Source organism: Arachis hypogaea, chromosome 10 (genome assembly GCF_003086295.3).
Source record: "Arachis hypogaea cultivar Tifrunner chromosome 10, arahy.Tifrunner.gnm2.J5K5, whole genome shotgun sequence".
NCBI classification, from domain to species: Eukaryota; Viridiplantae; Streptophyta; class Magnoliopsida; order Fabales; family Fabaceae; genus Arachis; species Arachis hypogaea.
The window spans coordinates 65,575,613-65,597,262 of record NC_092045.1 but is presented as its reverse complement, the minus strand read 5'-3'; the positions used below and the strand labels follow the sequence as shown (position 1 = coordinate 65,597,262).

The following is a 21,650-nucleotide window of genomic DNA, read 5'->3' as shown; positions in this document are numbered from 1 at the left end:
AACTGGCGTTTAATGCCTGTAAGGGTATGCATCATGGGCGTTCAATGCCCAAAGAGCCATCAGAGCTGGCGTTAAAAGCTAGTAAAAGTACACTCTCTGAGTGCTCAATACCTACTCAAGAAATCCCTATCCAAGAACTAAAGGAAGCTAAGGCTCATAGAGACCATAAAGGTTCCCTTACATGCACTCTTGTAATGCATGAGTTTTGATGAACACTCATCCCCTCATAAGGATGAAGACACTAGGGAAGAGCAAATTGCTCAGTACCTAGGAGCTCTCAAGAAGCTAAATGCCAAGCTATTTGGTACAAAGCCTTTGGAGGAAGAACCTCCAGTGCTTTCCAAAGAACTCAATACTTAGGTTCAGCAGAAGCTACCTGACGTTAGGATTTTTGCTAGTAAAGAATTTTATAAAAATAGTCGCGTTGTAAATATAGATTCTAAACCAACAGAAATCCTTTCATGCAAACGTTTTAGTTGTCACAAGTAACAAACCCCTAAATAAATTGATAACCGAGTATTTAAACTTCGGGTCGTCTTCTCAAGGAATTGCAGGGAAGTATGTTCTTATTATTGGTTATGAAAAAGGTAAAACTGGGGGTTTTTGAATTAAGGAAGAAGTATGACAAGTAATTTAAATGACAATTAAAATAAATAAACAACTGTAAAGCAAACTTTTGGCAAGGTATGAGAAATTGGAAGTCCATACTTAGTTATTCTTATCACTAATAATGAAAGTTGAATCTTAATTCCACTTAGTTAACCTTTGCTAAAGCAAAGGAAAGTCAAGGGACTAATTAGTTAGACCTTCGAATCCTATTTATTTCCTAAGAAAAGGTTGGGATTATTAAGTTCAGTTTAATTAGCAAGATAACAGTTATCAATTATATTGAGCTAAGATAACTCCTGAGTTACTGATTTCTTAACCAAGACCAAAAAGAAAAGAAATTAAATCTATTGGAATAAAATATCTTCAGATTGGGAATAATCAATAGCATAAACAAAAGAAAGCAATATTAAACTGAAATACCTCAAATATCATTAAATAGGGAAATCATCATGAATGTGGCATAAGCCAAATAGGCAACATAACTAATATAAGCATTCAAGTATCTGAAAACAAGAAATAAATGTAAAGTAAAAGAACCTTGAACCTGGGATTGAGAGTCACTCCTAAAACTAAGAGAAGTCCTGAATCCTAAATCCTAATCCTAAAGAGATAGGAGTGAACCTCTCTCCAACTAACCTAAATCATGGAAAGTGAATCATAAGAAGCATCCCCCCAAGTCTCTGTAAGTTCCATGACTTTAATCTGTGTTTCTCGGCTGAAACTGGGTTAAAATGCGGCCCAGAATCTCTGCCAGCGACTTTTGTAATTTTGCAGATCGCGCACGTCACACGATCACGTCATCCATGCGGACGCGTCATTCGCGTTTTTCCCTGCCACATGTTCGCGTCGTCCACGCTTCTGCATCACTTGTGCTTTTCCAATCAGCGCGGTCACGTGAGCCATACGACCGCGTCACTGCGAATTCCTTTCTTCCGTGCGGTCACGTCGCTGATGCGTACGCGTCACTTCTCGCTGGTCATCTCCTCAATTTCTTGTGTTCCTTCCATTTTTGCAAGCTTCCTTCCCAATCTCTCACTCATTCATGCCCTATAAAGCCTGAAACACTTAACTCATAGATCAAGGCATCGAATGGTAATAAGAGAGGATTAAGATTAGCTAAATTAAGACCAAAGAAGCATGTTTTCAATCATGTAATAATTTTAGGAAGGAAATATAAATGCATGCTAATTATATGAATAAGTGGGTAAAGACCATGATAAAACCACATAATTAAACACATTGTAAACCATAAAATAGTGGTTTATCAACCTCCCCACACTTAAACATTAGCATGTCCTCATGCTAAACTCAAGGAGACCAAATAAATGAGTAGGGAAAGGCAAGACTTATGCAATGCAACCTATGAAATGTGAATGCAACTACATACTAACATGGTTCTACCTACTTGGTGAAAAAGTAAATAAATCTTTCAAGAATAAATATGAACTAGATTTCACTAATTCAAATCACAAAATACAATATAAATATCTTGCAAGAAGAAGATAGCTCATAAAAGCAGGGAACATAGAATTAAGCACTGAACCCTTACTAGTAGTGTATATCATTCTAACTCTCAAGTGTCTAGGGTCAATTCTCTCAATTCTCTACTAATCTTGCTTTCTATAGCTTGCTCTTCATCTAACATTCAACAAAAAATTTAATGCACCACTACACAAATCAAGAGGTCTTTTAAGGGTTGTAATGGCGTTAGGGTCAAGGTAGGATTGTATTTGGCCAAGTGAACTAAAATCTGAATCCTTAATTAACATAAACTTTCCACCTAACTTAAGGCAATCCATTTAATTGAAATGCAAAATCTAACTTCCCATTAACTGTGCTTTCCACATGTTCATGCATTCTAAGTTTTGAGTACAGCTCATATGCATTGATTTCACTATTTTATTTTGGGGCATTTTTTTCCATTTTATTAATTGCTCTTTTTCTTTTTCTTTTTCACTTTCTTTTTTCAATGCATATGATTAAAGTATTGAATTCAATAACATGTGCTCAATCATTATTTTGCATATTTTCACTAAAATATACAACACCCAATTATTAAAACCAAATATTTTCAAACCCAACTTCCCCACACTTAAATCATTAGCACCTTTACTAGTCTAAGCTAACCAAGGATTCAAATTAAGGACATTATTGTTTTCCACATAGAGTTAGTAATGAGCTAGAGTAGAGAACAAATGGGTATATTAGGCTCAAATTGGTTTGCAAAGGATAATGAAAGGGTAAGGCCATATGGGTATGTGAGCTTAGTAAAACTAGGGCCTCAATCATATCAATGCATACATACATCAAACAATGGAAATATAGAATTAAGCAAGACAAAGATCACAATTTTAGAGAGAAAAGCACACACCAAAAATAAAATATTGGTTGATAAAATGCAACCAATCAAATAGGCTCAAAATCTCACTAGTTTTGTGTGTTCGAGCTCTAAACTATGTTCCAAAATAATATTTCTTCAAACAAGTTTTTCAAAAAGTTTTATTCAAACTAGTGAAATGCTATAAAAATTTCTTGAAAAAGAAAATATTACTTTAACCAAGTGATAAAATATGCACACAAAAAAATGCAATTAAACATGCAAATGCAACAATGAAAAACAAAAATTGGTGTTGAGAAAGGACTAACTAACCCATGGAGATCGGTATCGACCTCCCCACATTTAAAGATCGCACCGTCCTTGGTGCATGCTGAGATGTACAGGTGGGTGGGTGTTGTGGTTCCTCAGCTATTGCTCGTTGTAGAAGCTTTCTCTTTACCCGTTCTGGTGGCCAGCCTGAAAAAGGGAGAAGAGAAACGGACATGAAGTCAAAGGTGTAGAGCAAAGAGGAGGGCGGTATGAGTGAATATCATGCCAAGTAAGGAAAATAGTGAATGGAAGACATGGTCGCGATTCCATGTGATCAGTTCATCAATGGAAATATAGCAAGGCATGGGGAGTATTGGATGCAAGATGTTTATTAGCATGCTGACAAGGGCACGAGTAGCATAGATCAAGCATCAAAAGCTTTAATGTATTGTTAGTCGTAAGAAACTAACAATAACGTTTGTATTGACAATTATAGTTAATTAATTAAATATAAAAAGGGCTCTGTGAAAAGCAAACATTTATAGTAGAAGATTAAAAGAAATCTTAAATATAGTGCACAATGCCATACGGGCATTTTCACAAGCACATAGCATGCATGGTAAATAAGCTGGTTGAAAGTATTAAATTGAACATGCAAGCAACCCTATAAAAATAATATATACTTGTCAAACAATTCTTTGAATAACCCACAGGAAAAATAAATAAATTTCTAACACCAATGAAAATAATGCAATGAATAAAACTATGCAAATAAATTAATTAGAGGTGAAGAGGGATGAGAAGAAGAAAGTAAGAAAGGGAAGAAGAAAGAAGAAAAGAAATAAGAAAAGAATTAGATATAGGGAAGAAAAGATAAGATATTTGGCAAATTAGGATAAGCTGTGCGGCGCAAGCGACGCGAACACGTGGGGCACGCGGTCGCGCGACTTGCGCTGATACGGATTGACGCGGTCGCATCGGTCACGCGGTCGCATGACACAATTCATGCTACTGGCGCGAGGGCAGCCTCGCGCTCGCACAACTCTCTGTTCAAATTATTATTAGTGCCAAATTTTCAGTGACCCATGCGATCGCGTGAGTGGGCTTTAGAAGAATGTGACGCGGTCGCGTGGGTCACGCGGCTGCGTGGGTAGAATTGTGTGTTCAACACCAATCCAGCACCACTTTAGCACAATAATTGGTTGTGCACCCTTTTACGTCGAAATCCAGAGCACGCAGCCGCGTGGGGCACGTGGTCGCGTGGGAGGCCATTATTCGCATATGACGCAGTTGCGTCAGCGACACGGTCGCGTGGGACGATTTGTGCCATTGGCACGCCTCCAGCCACGCTCTCGCGTGACTCTCTATTCATTTTATTATTCTCTCCCACACATGCGACGCGGACGCGTCAATGAGGCGGTCGCGTCGCATGAATTTTTTTTTTTGTAAAATACATAATACAATGCTAATATGAATGTTATGCAAAATTCCAGGTTCAATACAATAAAATAAAATAAAACTTGAAAAAAAATAAAACTAAATAAAAATGAAAAAGAAATGATCATACCATGGTGGGTTGTCTCCCACCTAGCACTTTTAGTTAAAGTCCTTAAGTTGGACATTTGATGAGCTTCCTGTTATGGTGGCTTGTGCTTGAATTCGTCCAGAAATCTCCACCAGTGTTTGGAATGCCAACATCCTCCGGGGTCCCAAACAAGGTACGTAAAGCCCTTAGGTGAGTTCAAACAGGCTTGCAGGCTCCCGGAGTATTGAATGGTAGAATAGATTCCAGGATCCCAAACTCTACTTTTACACCCATTTTTATCTCGGTCTACATTTTTCCAGTCGGGTGATAAGTAATCGGAATTCTGACTGCAGTGACCAAACAGCTTCCGAGTACCTTTCAATTGAGCATGATACCAATCCTTGCACTTCAAGTTGAAGCGTAGAAACTTATTGAACCTTGTGCACCAGCTCTGAGTACGAGCCATTTCCCTCTTACTCTTAAAGCCGCAAAGAGCTCTAAGCTGGCCATCTGTTTCAAGCAAACCATATTCAGGTGGAAAAGTAAAGATGAAAGCTAAGGATTTTACCCACTTGAAGATTGTATTAGGTGGTAATGGCCTTGGGGTAGGTGTTTCCAATGGTTCTGTAAGTTCCGCTCCCTGGTAATCTTCTGTGGGTTCCTCCACTTCCTTGCAAGATTCTTCAAATGCAACATCATTGATGACAAGTCATCATATACCCATTTTTCAAGCTAATTTCACTTGTTTTATTAGTCTTTATGCACTTTCTTGCATCCTAAGTAAATGATTTGGAGTGAAAATGCATAACTTCTTTAAATCAAGCAACTACCATTAAATTGATGCTAACTCATGAGGTTTAAGCTAATTTTAATTGAATTTTAATTGATTTATAAGCCTTGTGAATTTAGTGATACTTTGAGTGGTTGTTTTGGTTTATTGTAGGTGAAGAAAAGAAGAAAAGAGGAAGCGTGGCCCAAGATAGAAGAAGTGTGGAGGAAGCAAGCATTGCCCTCCACAAGGGCACACTGCCCTCTAGGAGGGCAACATGAGTAAACAAGCCTTGAGAGGCAACACTGCCCTGCCCACGACAAGGGCAGAGCACAAATTCATGCCATAGATCAATGGGAGCAAAAACACTGCCCTGCCCTCCTCAAGGGCAATATCGGGCTCAACAAAGGAAGAAATCCAAAGAAAAAGCTCACCATTGCTTGCCACAAGGATCGAACACGGCACCATGAGGAAGTAAGGAACTAAGCCTTACTTTGGTGCCAAGAAAATCAAGGAAAAGAGGTAGCGTGCGTGTCATCCGAGTTTCGAACGCGGAGCTTCAGCCTTGGCACATTGCCCTGCCCTCCACAAGGGCAGGGCAGCATTTTGGTGATGCACACACGCGCACCAGATTGCGCACCAATCCTTGTGGAGGGCAGGGCAGCATCCTGCAGCACCAACACGCACGCACCAAGGCACCAACGGCCGCACGCACCATTCTCTGCCCTGCCCTCCACAAGGGCAGGGCAGCCTCCTGGGAGCTACTTTCTTCATGGGCTAAAATTGGATTAAAAATCCAATAAAATTCATTTCTTCACCAAATCAAAAGCCCATCCAAATTCCAAAATCCAAGAATAGAAAGTGTATAAATAGAAGATAGTTTGATGTAATTAAGACCTTTATTTTTTGAGTTTTGAATCTTTACTTTTATTTTTGAACTTTTGAACTTTCTCTTGGAGACGTCACTAAATTTCAGAGAATTGGGGAGGAGAATTGATCTCTCTTCTTCCTTGTTCTTGCTTGAGCATTTTTACTTTTCTTGTTTGAGTTTTGGGTGTGAAGAATTGAGGAAATTCTATCTCAATCTCCATTCAAAATCTCTTTACTTACTCTTCTGCATAATTGAGTTAAATTTCATTTCCTTCACTTCTTCTTCTTCAATTTCTTGTCAATTGCTTTGTGAACTTGGATCTGGGAAGGCAATTGAGATCTCGACTTTGCTATCTAGTCTCTTGAGTCCTGAGATTCCATTTTCCTCTTTGGTTCTTCTGTGAACATCTACAGCAAGTTAATTTCCATTTCTGTTTGAGAGCCAGTCTATTTCAATTCATCTCTTGTTTAGATAATTGTTGCAATTTAATTTTTCTTGCTGAAATTCCGAATTCCCAATCCTCAAATCCCTTTTCCATTCAAGCAATTTATATTTCTTGCACTTTAAGTTACTGCAATTTACATTTCTTGCACTTTAAGTTTCAGTCATTTAATTTCTTGTTCTTTAAGATTCAGCATCTTTTACTTTCTTGCTCTTTAATTTACTGCAATTCTCCCCTCTCCTTTTACATTCCAAGTAATTTAGCTTCTGTTAAAGATAAACCACTCAACCAATACTTGATTCGCTTGACTAAATCAACCACTAAACTAAAATTGCTCAATCCTTCAATCCCTGTGGGATCGACCTCACTCCCGTGAGTTTTATTACTTGATGCGACCCGGTACACTTGCCGGTGAGTTTTGTGTTGGATCGTTTTCCACACATCAAGTTTTTTGCTCCGTTGCCGGGGATTGAAACAGATTGACAATGATTAAGTGAAGTGGAGGTCTAGATCAAGCACTTTTTCTTTTCTGTTTCTTTAATTTTGACTAACACACTAACTGTTTGAATTTTTGCTTAAACTAACTAAAACTTCATTCTAGCAATAGATTGAAGTTTCATTGGTTTCTTGGATCTGTGTGTTTATTGTTGTGTGTTTGTATGTCAGGTACAAGAAGATCTTCCCCTATCCTCTCTGAAATTGACCAAAGAACTCTTCGAAGAATAAGAAGAGCTGAAAGAGGGAAGAACGTTATTGGAGAGGAAGAATCTGAGGAGGAATTCCAAGAAATGGAAGGAGATCCATCAAATCTTAATCAACTAGGAGGAGGGGCCAACAATAACCCACAACAAAAAAGAGTCCTGGCTTCCTACACATTTGCAAATGCCAGACACTGTGGAAGTAGCATTCTTACTCCTAATGTCAATGCAAACAATTTTGAACTAAAGCCACAACTCATCACTTTGGTTCAAAACAACTGCTCTTTTGGAGGAGGGCCATTGGAGGACCCAAATCAACACTTATCTACCTTCTTGAGGATTTGTGACACTGTGAAAACAAATGGTGTGCCTCCTGATAGCTACAAGTTATTGCTCTTTCCATTCTCTCTCAGAGACAAAGCCACTCAATGGCTAAAAATATTTCCAAAGGAGAGCATCAACACTTGGGATGATTTGGTGAGCAAGTTTCTTGCCAAATTTTATCCCCTTCAAAGGATTATAAGATTAAAAATGAGGTGCAGACATTCACTCAAATGGAGGCAGAAAATTTATATGAAGCATGGGAAAGATATAAGGCACTGATGAGGAAATGTCCACCAGAGATGTTCACTGAGTGGGACAAGCTGCAGAATTTCTATGAGGGACTTACTCTGAAGGCTCAAGAAGCACTTGATCATTCGGCTGGAGGCTCATTACAACTCATGAAAACTACAGAGGAAGCTCAGAACCTCATTGATATGGTGGCTAACAACCCAATATTTCTTTGCTCACCAAAGGCAACGCCAACCATCACAAAGGAGAGGAGTAATGGAGTTGGAAGGAGTGGATTCAATCTTAGCTCAAAACAAAATGATGTAGCAGCAAATTCAGTAACAATTTGAGCAAATGGCCAAAAGGATTGATGGCCTACATAACCACCCAATAACCACCCAACTAATCAAAACACCTATCATCATCCATCAATACCCCAAAACCAACCAATCTCACAAGACTCTCAGAGGATTACTAATTTAGAGATACTCATGGAGAAGATGATGAAGAACCAAGAATTGACAACAAGGAACCAAGAAGCTTCCATGAAAAACCTAGAGAGGCAGATTGGGCAAATTTCCAAGCAAATCTCTATTGAAAAACCATCAAGCTCACTCCCAAGTGACACCATTCTTAATCCAAAAGAGGAATGCAAGGCAATACAGTTGAGGAGTGGAAAAACCCTGCTGAAGGATGAAGAAGCCACTAAGAAACCCAAGGAAAGTGATAAGAAACAAGTTGAAAAAGAGGCAGCTAATGATGAAGATACAACAGCAAACAAGCACCCTCAGAATCAACCTCAAGAAAAAGAAAATAGACCACAAAATCTGAAGAAGGGAAACCAGATCATGGAAGAACCAAATACAAGACAACATCAAGTGGAGAAAAGCTTGACATCTCCATTGCCTTATCCCCAAAGATTCCACAAAGAGACTAAGGACCAACACTTTTCTAAATTCCTAGAGACTTTCAAGAATCTGGAAATCAACATACCTTTGGCTGAGGCATTAGAGCAAATGCCTCTGTATGCCAAGTTCTTAAAGGAGCTCATCAACAAGAAAAGGAGTTGGTATGAAAAGGAGACGGTAATGCTCAGTGAAGAATGTAGCGCTGTGTTACAAAAAGGAATCCCACCAAAGCTTAAAGATCCAGGGAGCTTTGTAGTATCATGCACCATAGGCAATTTAATTTTGGATAAGGCTCTCTGTGATCTTGGAGCTAGCATCAACTTAATGCCCCTGTCCATGATGAGGAAGCTTGCTATAGAAGAACTCAAACCCACCAGGATGTCACTAGTCATGGCCGACAGGTCAATCAAGACACCCAATGGAATTGTGGAAAATCTGTTAGTGAAGGTTGGAAAGTTTATCTTTCCTGCGGATTTTGTGATCTTGGACACCAATGAGAAAGGAAACAATTCAATCATTTTGGGAAGACCGTTTCTAGCAACTGCAAGAGCCATTATAGATGTGGAAAAGGAGAAATGATCTTCAGAGTACATGATGAGCGGATAATTTATACGCTTTTTGGCATTGTTTTTAGTATGTTTTTAGTATGATCTAGTTAGGTTTTAGTATGTTTTTATTCGTTTTTAGTTAAAATTCACTTTTCTGGACTTTACTATGACTTTGTGTGTTTTTCTGTGATTTCAGGTATTTTCTGGCTGAAATTGAGGGACCTGAGCAAAAATCTGATTCAGAGACTGAAAAGGACTGCAGATGCTGTTGGATTCTGACCACCCTGCACTCGAAGTGGATTTTCTGGAGCTACAGAAGTCCAATTGGTGCGATCTCAATGGCGTTGGAAAGTAGACATCCTGGGCTTTCCAGCGATATATGATAGTCCATACTTTTCCCAAGATTTGATGGCCCAAACCGGCGTTCAAAGTCACCCTCAGAAATCCCAGCGTTAAACGCCGGTACTGGCACCAAAATGGGAGTTAAACGCCCAAACTGGCATAAAAGCTGGCGTTTAACTCCAAGAAGAGTCTCTACACGAAAATGCTTCATTGCTCAGCCCAAGCACACACCAAGTGGGCCCGGAAGTGGATTTTTATGTCTTTTACTCATCTCTGTACACCCTAGGCTACTAGTTTCCTATAAGTAGGACCTTTTACTATTGTATTGAGATATCGGGGTAGTTATCTTTGTTTTGATGCTATCTTAGATCATTGGGAGGCTGGCCATTCGGCCATGCCTAGACCTTGTTCTTATGTATTTTCAACGGTGGAGTTTCTACACACCATAGATTAAGGTGTGGAGCTCTGCTGTACCTCGAGTATTAATGCAATTACTATTGTTCTTCTATTCAATTCCGCTTGTTCCTGTTCTAAGATATCACTTGTTCTTCAACTTGATGAATGTGATGATCCGTGACACTCATCATCATTCTCACCTATGAACGTGTGACTGACAACCACCTCCGTTCTACCTTCGATTGGGTGAATATCTCTTGGATTCCTGATACACGATGCATGGTTGATCGCCTGACAACCGAGTGCTCGCCTGACAAACGAGCCAGCCATTCCGTGAGATCAGAGTCTTCGTGGTATAGGCTAGAACTGATGGCGGCATTCAAGAGAATCCGGAAGGTCTAACCTTGTCTGTGGTATTCTGAGTAGGATTCAATGATTGAATGACTGTGACGTGCTTCAAACTCCTGAGGGCGGGGCGTTAGTGACAGACGTAAAAGAATCACTGGATTCTATTCCGGCCTGATCGAGAACCGACAGATGGATAGCCGTGCCGTGACAGGGTGCATTGAACATTTCCACTGAGAGGATGGGAGGTAGCCACTGACAACGGTGAAACCCTTGCTTGAGCTTGCCATGGAAAGGAGGAAGAAGGATTGGATGAAGACAGTAGGAAAGCAGAGAGACGGAAGGGAAGGCATCTTCATACGCTTATCTGAAATTCCTACCAATGAATTACATAAGTATCTCTATCTTTATCTTTATGTTTTATGCGTTTACCACTATACCCATTTGAGTTTGCCTGACTAAGATTTACAAGGTGACCATAGCTTGCGTCATACCAACAATCTCTGTGGGATCGACCCTTACTCGCGTAAGGTTTATTACTTGGACGACCCAGTACACTTGCTGGTTAGTTGTGCGAAGTTGTGTTTATGCCATGGTATTGAACACCAAGTTTTTGGATTCATTACCGGGGATTATTTGATTTATGAAAAGTATTGATCACAATTTCGTGCACCAAGTTTTTGGCGCCGTTGCCGGGGATTGTTGAGTTTGTACAACTGAAGGTTCATCTTGTTGCTTAGATTAGGTATTTTTTTTCAGAATTCTTGAAGATGAATTATAGAGTTTCATGATGATTTGTTGAAATCTGGCTGGCTGTGAAGCCATGTCTAATTTCATTGGACCGAGGTTTCAACTTATCATCACAAGAGCTTGTTGATATCTATCAATCTTGCTGTTGGAGCAGTGATCTGCTAAGGCTTGGCTGGCCTCTGGCCATGTCTAGTGTTTTGGACCGAAGCTTTCTTTGAAAGCTTGGCTGGCTGTGAAGCCATGTCTAATACCTGGACCGGAGTCTTAGACTAAACATTGCATGATTCCTGGAATTCTCATTAAGAATTTTGATACCTTTTTCCACTTAATTTTCGAAAATCACACAAAAAAATTACAAAATCATAAAATCTAAAAATATTTCTTGTTTGAGTCTAGTGTTTCATTTTAAGTTTGGTGTCAATTGCATGCATTCATTCATGTGTCTTAAGGATCTTCAAATAATTCTTGATGATTTCTTACTCTAATCTTTGAATTCTCTTGACTTGAGTGTTTTATGTGTCTCATATGCATTCTCATTAGTGTCAGCAGTATACAAACTGCTAAGTTTGGTGTCTTGCATGCATTGTTATTTGATTCTTGTTGCATTTTGATTTTTCCTTATTATTAAAAATCCAAAAATATTTTTAAATTGTGTCTTCTCAAGTCAATAATACAGAGAATTGAAGATTCAGAACATACAGCAGAGGAATTACACAGAAAAAGCTGGGCGTTCAAAACGCCCAGTGAAGAAGGACAGACTGGCATTTAAACGCCAGCCAGGGTACCTGGTTGGGCGTTTAACGCCCAAAAGGGTATAGTTTTGGGCGTTAAACGCCAGAATGTGCACCATTCTGGGCGTTTAACGCCAGGATGGCACAAGAGGGAAGATTCTGTTTTCAATGCAATTTTTTTTTCAAGTTTTCAAAGTTTTTCAAAATCAAATCTTTTTCAAATCAAATCTTTTCAATCATATGTTTTCAAAATTGATTTCTTTCTATTTTCAAAGATACTTGCTATCAATTAATGATTTGATTCAACATTTCAAGTATGTTGCCTTTTCTGTTGAGAAAGGTTTAATGTTTGAATCATATCTTTTCTTGTTAGCCAAGTTTTTAATTTTCAAAATCAAATTTTTTTTAAAATGTTTTTCAAATCATATCTTCTCAATCACATCTTTTTAAAACTAATTATATCTTCTTAACCACATCTTTTTCAAAATAGTTTTCAATCAAATCTTTCTGATTTCTAATTTCAAAATCTTTTTCAAAAATCACTTGATTTCTTTTCCACTTTCATTTTCGAAAATCAATTAGTGTTTTTCAAAAATGTTTTCAAACTCTTTTACTTAATTTTCGAAAATTACTTCCCTTCTTCTCACATCCTTCTATTTATGGACTAACACTATCCCTTAATGCAAAATTCGAACTCCATCTTCTTTGATAAGTTCGAATTTTCTATTGCTGTCTTCTACTTTTCTTCTCCTCTGACACCTAAAGGAATCTCTATACTGTGACATAGAGGATTCCACATTTTCTTGTTCCCTTCTCCTTCTTATGAGCAGGAGCAAGAACAACAGCATTCTTGTTGAGGCTGATCCTGAACCTGAAAGGACCTTGAAGAGAAAGCTAAGAGAAGCCAAAGCACAACTCTCTGTAGAGGACCTAACAGAAATCTTCAAAGAAGAAGAACCCATGGCAGCCGAAAACAACAACAATGCCAACAATGCAAGGAAGGTGCTGGGTGACTTTACTGCACCTACTCCCGACTTCTATGGGAGAAGCATCTCTATCCCTGCCATTGGAGCAAACAACTTTGAGCTTAAGCCTCAATTAGTTTCTCTAATGCAACAGAATTGCAAGTTCCATGGACTTCCATTGGAAGATCCTCATCAGTTTTTAGCTGAATTCTTGCAAATCTGTGACACAGTCAAGACTAATGGGGTTGACCCTGAGGTCTACAGACTTATGCTATTCCCTTTTGCTGTAAGAGACAGAGCTAGGACATGGTTGGACTCACAACCTAAAGAAAGCCTGGACTCTTGGGAAAAGCTAGTCAATGCCTTCTTGGCAAAGTTCTTTCCACCTTAAAAATTGAGTAAGCTTAGAGTGGAAGTCCAAACCTTCAGACAGAAGGAAGGAGAATCCCTCTATGAAGCTTGGGAAAGATACAAACAATTAATCAGAAAGTGTCCATCTGATATGCTTTCTGAATGGAGCATCATAGGTATTTTCCATGATGGTCTGTCTGAACTATCCAAGATGTCTTTGGATAGCTCTGCTGGAGGATCTCTTCATCTGAAGAAGATGCCTACAGAAGCTTAAGAGCTGATTGAAATGGTTGCAAATAACCAATTCATGTACACTTCTGAAAGAAATCCTGTGAACAATGGGACTAGTCAGAAGAAAGGAGTTCTTGAGATTGACGCTCTGAATGCCATATTGGCTCAGAACAAAATATTGACCCAACAAGTCAATATGATTTCTCAAAGTCTGTCTGGAATGCAAAATGCACCAAGCAGTACTAAGGAAGCTTCATCTGAGGAAGAAGCTTATGATCCTGAGAACCTTTCAATGGAAGAGGTGAATTACATGGGAGAATCCTATGGAAACACCTATAATCCTTCATGGAAAAATCATCCAAATTTCTCATGGAAGGATCAACAGAGACCTCAACAAGGTTTCAACAATAATAATGGTGGAAGAAACAGGTTTAGCAATAGCAAGCCTTTTCCATCATCTTCTCAGCAACAGATAGAGAGTTCTAAGCAGAATAACTCTGACTTAGCAACCATGGTCTCTGATCTAATCAAAACCACTCAAAGTTTCATGACTGAAACAAGGTCTTCCATTAGAAATTTGGAGGGACAAGTGGGTCAGCTGAGCAAGAAAATTACTGAACTCCCTCCTAGTACTCTTCCAAGCAATACAGAAGAAAATCCAAAAGGAGAGTGCAAGGCCATCAACATGGCTGAATTTTGGGAGGAAGGAGAGGTAGTGAACGCCACTGAGGAAGACCTCAATGGACGTCCACTGGCCTCCAATGAGTTCCCCAATGAGGAACCATGGGAATCTGAGGCTCAAAATGAGACCATAGAGATTCCATTGGACTTACTTCTGCCATTCATGAGCTCTGATGAGTATTCTTCCTCTGAAGAGGATGAGTATGTCACTGAAGAGCAAGTTGCTAAATACCTTGGAGCAATCATGAAGTTGAATGACAAGTTATTTGGAAATGAGACTTGGGATGATGAACCCCCTTTGCTCACCAAAGAACTGGATGACTTGTCTAGGCAGAAACTGCCTCAAAAGAGACAGGATCCTGGGAAGTTTTCAATACCTTGTACCATAGGCACCATGACCTTCAAGAAGGCCTTGTGTGACTTAGGGTCAAGTGTAAACCTCATGCCTCTCTCTGTAATGGAGAAATTAGGGATCTCTAAGGTGCAAGCTGCAAAAATCTCACTAGAGATGGCAGACAATTCAAGAAAATAAGCCTATGGACTTGTAGAGGATATTCTGGTTAAAGTTAAAGACCATTACATCCCTACTGATTTCATAGTCCTAGAGACTGGGAAGTGCATGGATGAATCCATCATCCTTGGCAGACCCTTCCTAGCCACAGCAAGGGCTGTGATTGATATTGATAGAGGAGAGTTGATCATTCAAGTGAATGAAGAATCCTTGGTGTTTAAGGCTCAAGTATATCCCTCTGTCATCATGGAGAGGAAGCATGAAGAGCTTCTCTCAAAACAGAGCCAAACAGAGCCCCCACAGTCAAACTCTAAGTTTGGTGTTGGGAGGCCACAACCAACTTCTAAGTTTGGTGTTGAACCCCCACATTCAAACTCTAAGTTTGGTGTTGGGAGGTTCCAACATGGCTCTGAGCATTTCTGAGGCTCCATGAGAGCCCACTGTCAAGCTACTGACATTAAAGAAGCGCTTGTTGGGAGGCAACCCAATATTATATTTTGACTATTTTCCTTTGTTATTTTATGTCTTTTGTAGGTTGATGATCATGAGAAGTCACAAAATCAATGAAAAAAAGCAAAAACAGAATGAAAAACAGAAAGAAAAACAGCACACCCTGGAGGAAGAACCCACTGGCGTTTAAACGCCAGTGAGGCTAGCTGTTGGGCGTTTAACGCCCAGTCTGGCACCATTCTGGGCGTTTAACGCCAGAAAGGGGCACCAGACTGGCGTTAAACGCCAGAAAAGGGCAAGAAGCTGGCGTTAAATGCCAGAAATGGGCACCAGCCCGGCGTTTAACGCCAGAAATGGCTAAAAACACAATTTTGCTTGCCATTTGGTGCAGGGATGACTTTTCCTTGACACCTCAGGATCTGTGGACCCCACCATTCTCTCTCTTCTTCACCCATTCACCAATCACCTCAACACCTCTTCCCCAAAAGCCCTTCACCTATCGAATCCCATCTTTCTCTTCACCACTCACATCCATCCTTCATAAAACCCCACCTACCTCACCATTCAAATTCAAACCACTTTCCCACCCAAACCCACCCATACATGACCGAACCCTACCCTTCCCCCACTCCTATATAAACCCTCCTTCACTCCTTCATTTTCACACAACATACACACCACTTCTCCCCTTCTTGGCCGAAAACAAAGGCCATTCCCCTCTCCTTCATTTCTTCTTCTTCTACTCTCTCCTTTCTTAATTTGCTCGAGGACGAGCAAACCTTTTAAGTTTGGTGTGGTAAAAGCATGGCTTTTTGTTTTTCCATAACCATTTATGGCATCCAAGGCCGGAGAAACCTCTAGAAAGAGGAAAGGGAAGGCAAAAGCTTCCACCTCCGAGTCATGGGAGATGGAGAGATTTATCTCAAGGGTGCATCAAGACCACTTCTATGAAGTTGTGGCCTTGAAGAAGGTGATCCCCGAGGTCCCTTTTTCACTCAAAAAGAGTGAATATCCGGAGATCCGACATGAGATCTGAAGAAGAGGTTGGGAAGTCCTTACCAACCCCATTCAACAAGTCGGAATCTTGATGGTTCAAGAGTTCTATGCCAATGCATGGATCACCAAGAACCATGATCAAAGTGTGAACCCGGATCCAAAGAATTATCTTACTATGGTTCGGGGGAAATACTTGGATTTTAGTCCGGAAAGTGTAAGGTTGGCATTCAATTTGCCCATGATGCAAGGAGATGAACATCCTTACACTAGAAGGGTCAACTTTGATCAAAGGTTGGACCAAGTCCTCACAGTCATATGTGAAGAGGGCGCCCAATGGAAGAGAGATTCAAGAGGAAAGCCGGTTCAATTGAGAAGGCATGACCTCAAACCCGTGGCTAGAGGATGGTTGGAGTTTATCCAACGCTCAATCATCCCCACTAGCAACCGGTCCGAAGTTACCATAGACCGGGCTATCATGATTCATAGCATCATGATTGGAGAAGGAATAGAAGTTCATGAGGTTATAGCTCAAGAGCTTTATAAGGTGGCGGACAAGCCCTCTACCTTGGCAAGGTTAGCCTTCCCTCATCTCATTTGTCACCTCTATTATTCAGTTGGAGTTGACAAAGAGGGAGACACCCCTATTGATGAGGACAAGCCCATCACTAAGAAGAGGATGGAGCACACAAGAGACCCCACTCATCATGAGATCCCTGAGATACCTCAAGGGATGCACTTTCCTCCTCAAAACTATTGGGAGCAACTAAACACCTCCCTAGGAGAATTGAGTTCCAACATGGGACAAATAAGGGTGGAGCATCAAGAACACTCCATCATCCTCCATGAAATTAGAGAAGATCAAAGAATCATGAGAGAGGAGCATCAAAGACAAGGAAGAGACATTGAGGAGCTCAAGCACTCCATAGGATCTTCAAGAGGAAGAAAGAGCCGCCATCACTAAGGTGGACCCGTTCTTTAATTTCCTTGTTCTTTATTTTCCTGTTTTTCGAAAATTAATGCTTATGTTTGTCCATGTTTGTGTCTTGTGATCATTAGTGTCTTAGTGTCTATGCCTTAAAGTTATGAATGTCCTATGAATCCATCACCTTTCTTAAATGAAAAATGTTCTTGATTGAAAAAGAGAAGAATTGCATGAATTTTGAATTTTATAACAGTTTAATTATTTTGATGTGGTGGCATTACTTTTGTCTTCAGAATGTATGCTTAAACAGTGCATATGTCTTTTGAATTTGTGGTTCATGAATGTTGGCTCTTGAAAGAATGATGAAAAAGGAGACATGTTACTGAGGATCTGAAAAATCATTAAAATGATTCTTGAAGCAAGAAAAAGCAGTGAAAAAAAAAGAAAAAAAAGAGAGAAAAACGAAAAAAAAGAAAGAAAAAGAAAAGAAATAAGGTTGTGATCCAAGGCAAAAAGAGTGTGCTTAAGAACCCTGGACACCTCTAATTGGGGACTCTAGCAAAGCTGAGTCACAATCTGAAAAGGTTCACCCAATTATGTGTCTGTGGCATGTATGTATCCGGTGGTAATACTGGAAGACAGAGTGCTTTGGGCCACGGCCAAGACTCAATAACTAGCTATGTTCAAGAATCATCATACTTAACTAGGAGAATCAATAACACTATCTGGATTCTGAGTTCCTAAAGAAGCCAATCATTCTGAATTTCAAAGGATAGAGTGAGATGCCAAAACTATTCAGAGGCAAAAAGCTAAAAGCCCCGCTCATCTAATTAATAATGATCTTCATAGATGTTTTTGGAATTCATTGCATATTCTATTCTTTTTATCTTATTTGATTTTCAGTTGCTTGAGGACAAGCAACAATTTAAGTTTGGTGTTGTGATGAGCGGATAATTTATACGCTTTTTGGCATTGTTTTTAGTATGTTTTTAGTATGATCTAGTTAGTTTTTAGTATGTTTTTATTAGTTTTTAGTTAAAATTCACTTTTCTGGACTTTACTATGAGTTTGTGTGTTTTTCTGTGATTTCAGGTATTTTCTGGCTGAAATTGAGGGACCTGAGCAAAAATCTGATTCAGAGACTGAAAAGGACTGCAGATGCTGTTGGATTCTGACCTCCCTGCACTCGAAGTGAATTTTCTGGAGCTACCGAAACCCAATTGGCGCGCTCTCAACGGCGTTGGAAAGTAGACATCCTGGGCTTTCCAGCGATATATGATAGTCCATACTTTTCCCAAGATTTGATGGCCCAAACCGGCGTTCAAATTCACCCTCAGAAATCCCAGCGTTAAACGCCGGTACTGGCACCAAAATGGGAGTTAAACGCCCAAACTGGCATAAAAGCTGGCGTTTAACTCCAAGAAGAGTCTCTACACGAAAATGCTTCATTGCTCAGCCCAAGCACACACCAAGTGGACCCGGAAGTGGATTTTTATGTCTTTTACTCATCTCTGTACACCCTAGGCTACTAGTTTCCTATAAGTAGGACCTTTTACTATTGTATTGAGATATCGGGGTAGTTATCTTTGTTTTGATGCTATCTTAGATCATTGGGAGGCTGGCCATTCGGCCATGCCTAGACCTTGTTCTTATGTATTTTCAACGGTGGAGTTTCTACACACCATAGATTAAGGTGTGGAGCTCTGCTGTACCTCGAGTATTAATGCAATTACTATTGTTCTTCTATTCAATTCCGCTTGTTCCTGTTCTAAGATATCACTTGTTCTTCAACTTGATGAATGTGATGATCCATGACACTCATCATCATTCTCACCTATGAATGTGTGACTGACAACCACCTCCGTTCTACCTTCGATTGGGTGAATATCTCTTGGATTCCTGATACACGATGCATGGTTGATCGCCTGACAACCGAGTGCTTGCCTGACAAACGAGCCAGCCATTCCGTGAGATCAGAGTCTTCGTGGTGTAGGCTAGAACTGATGGCGGCATTCAAGAGAATCTGGAAGGTCTAACCTTGTCTGTGGTATTCTGAGTAGGATTCAATGATTGAATGACTGTGACGTGCTTCAAACTCCTGAGGGCGGGGTGTTAGTGACAGACGCAAAAGAATCACTGGATTCTATTCCGGCCTGATCGAGAACCGACAGATGGATAGCCGTGCCGTGACAGGGTGCGTTGAACATTTCCACTGAGAGGATGGGAGGTAGCCACTGACAACGGTGAAACCCTTGCTTGAGCTTGCCATGGAAAGGAGGAAGAAGGATTGGATGAAGACAGTAAGAAAGCAGAGAGACAGAAGGGAAGGCATCTTCATACGCTTATCTGAAATTCCTACCAATGAATTACATAAGTATCTCTATCTTTATCTTTATGTTTTATGCGTTTACCACTATACCCATTTGAGTTTGCCTGACTAAGATTTACAAGGTGACCATAGCTTGCTTCATACCAACAATCTCTGTGGGATCGACCCTTACTCGCGTAAGGTTTATTACTTGGACGACCCAGTACACTTGCTGGTTAGTTGTGCGAAGTTGTGTTTATGCCATGGTATTGAACACCAAGTTTTTGGATTCATTACCGGGGATTATTTGATTTATGAAAAGTATTGATCACAATTTCGTGCACCAGTACACAATGAGCAAATGATCATAAATGTTTTCAAGTCAATGCAACACCTTCCTGAGCAAGAAGATTACTTGAGGGTGGATATGATAGAAAGCCTGGTGGAAGAAATATTAGACATTAATCCGCATGAGCAAGAAGGAGAAATTAATCAAGAGACAGTAGAGGAACACACAGCTGAGATCTCTATTGACAAGGAGGAGAACCCAAGCAAGAAGAAAGAGGTGCATAAACAAGAACTGAAGCCATTACCTACTCATCTCAAATATGCATTCCTAGGTACATCATAAAGTTTCCCAGTGATCATCAATTCATCCCTGACAAAAAAGGAAGAAGGAGAGCTTCTTGATGTACTCAGAGCTCACAAGGACGCTTTAGGATGGACCATCGAAGATTTGAAAGGCATTAGCCCAGCAGTATGTATGCATAAGATTCTCTTGGAGGACAATTTCAAAGCAGTAATTCAACCTCAGAGAAGGTTAAATCCTGCAATGAAGGAAGTTGTCCAGAAAGAAGTAATTAAATTGTGGAATGCAGGGATAATATATCCTATCTCTGATAGTCCATGGATAAGCCCAGTCCAAGTGGTGCCAAAGAAGGGAGGAATGACAGTCATTGTTAATGAGAAGAATGAACTCATTCCAACAAGAACTGTGACAGGATGGAGAATGTATATTGATTATAGGAAGTTGAATGATGCCACACGCAAAGATCATTTCCCACTCCCTTTTATTGATCAGATGCTTGAAAGATTAGCCGGCCATGCATACTATTGCTTCCTGGATGGCTATTCTAGGTATAATCAAATAGTGGTAGATCCAAGGGACCAAGAAAAGACTTCATTCACTTGTCCATTTGGAGTTTTTGCTTATAGAAGAATGCCGTTTGGACTATGCAATGCCCCAGCCACTTTTCAAAGGTGTATGCTCTCCATTTTTTCAGATATGGTCGAAAAGTTTTTAGAGGTTTTCATGGACGACTTCTCTGTTTTTGGTGATAATTTCAATACTTGCCTAAAACATCTAACTCTTGTTTTGAAACGGTGCCAAGAAACTAATTTGGTTTTAAACTGGGAAAAGTGCCATTTCATGGTGCCTGAGGGGATTGTTCTTGGTCACAAAGTTTCAAGAAAAGGGATAGAGGTCGATAAGGCAAAGGTGGAAATTATAGAGAAGCTTCCCCCACCAACTAATGTGAAATCTATTAGAAGTTTCTTGGGACATGCAGGATTTTATAGAAGGTTTATCAAGGATTTCTCTAAAATAGCTAAACCTTTGAGTAATCTATTAATGATTGATAATCCTTTTGTTTTTGATGAAAATTGCCGACATGCTTTTGAAACTTTAAAACATAAACTCACAACAGCACCAATTATTACACCCCCGGATTAGGAATTACCCTTTGAACTCATGTGTGATACGAGTGATATTGCAATTGGTGCTGTGCTTGGACAAAAAAAGGGAAACTTGCATCATGTCATATATTATGCAAGTAAGGTGTTGGATGAGGCTCAAAAAAATTACACCACAACAGAGAAGGAATTGTTAGCTGTAGTTTATGCGTTTGATAAGTTTAGATCATATTTGATAGGATCTAAAATTGTGGTTTATACTGATCATGCTGCTCTCAAGTATTTGATGTCAAAGCAGGATGCTAAACCAAGACTTATCAGGTGGATACTACTTCTACAGGAGTTTGACATTGAGGTAAGGGACAGGAAAGGTATTGAGAACCGAGTTGCTGACCATTTGTCAAGGTTACCACAAGAAACAATTCAAGAAGCTTCACAACCTGTGAATGAAAGTTTCCCAGATGAACACC

General features: G+C 39.9%; 1 non-coding gene across 1 annotated transcript; it reads right to left on the bottom strand.

Annotated features, from left to right (window-relative positions):
- Positions 1 to 13,438: 13,438 nt before the first annotated feature.
- On the bottom strand, positions 13,439 to 13,546 carry LOC112718548 (small nucleolar RNA R71). The gene has a single exon (XR_003160883.1). It is a non-coding gene; the product is annotated as a small nucleolar RNA R71 (small nucleolar RNA).
- Positions 13,547 to 21,650: the final 8,104 nt, after the last annotated feature.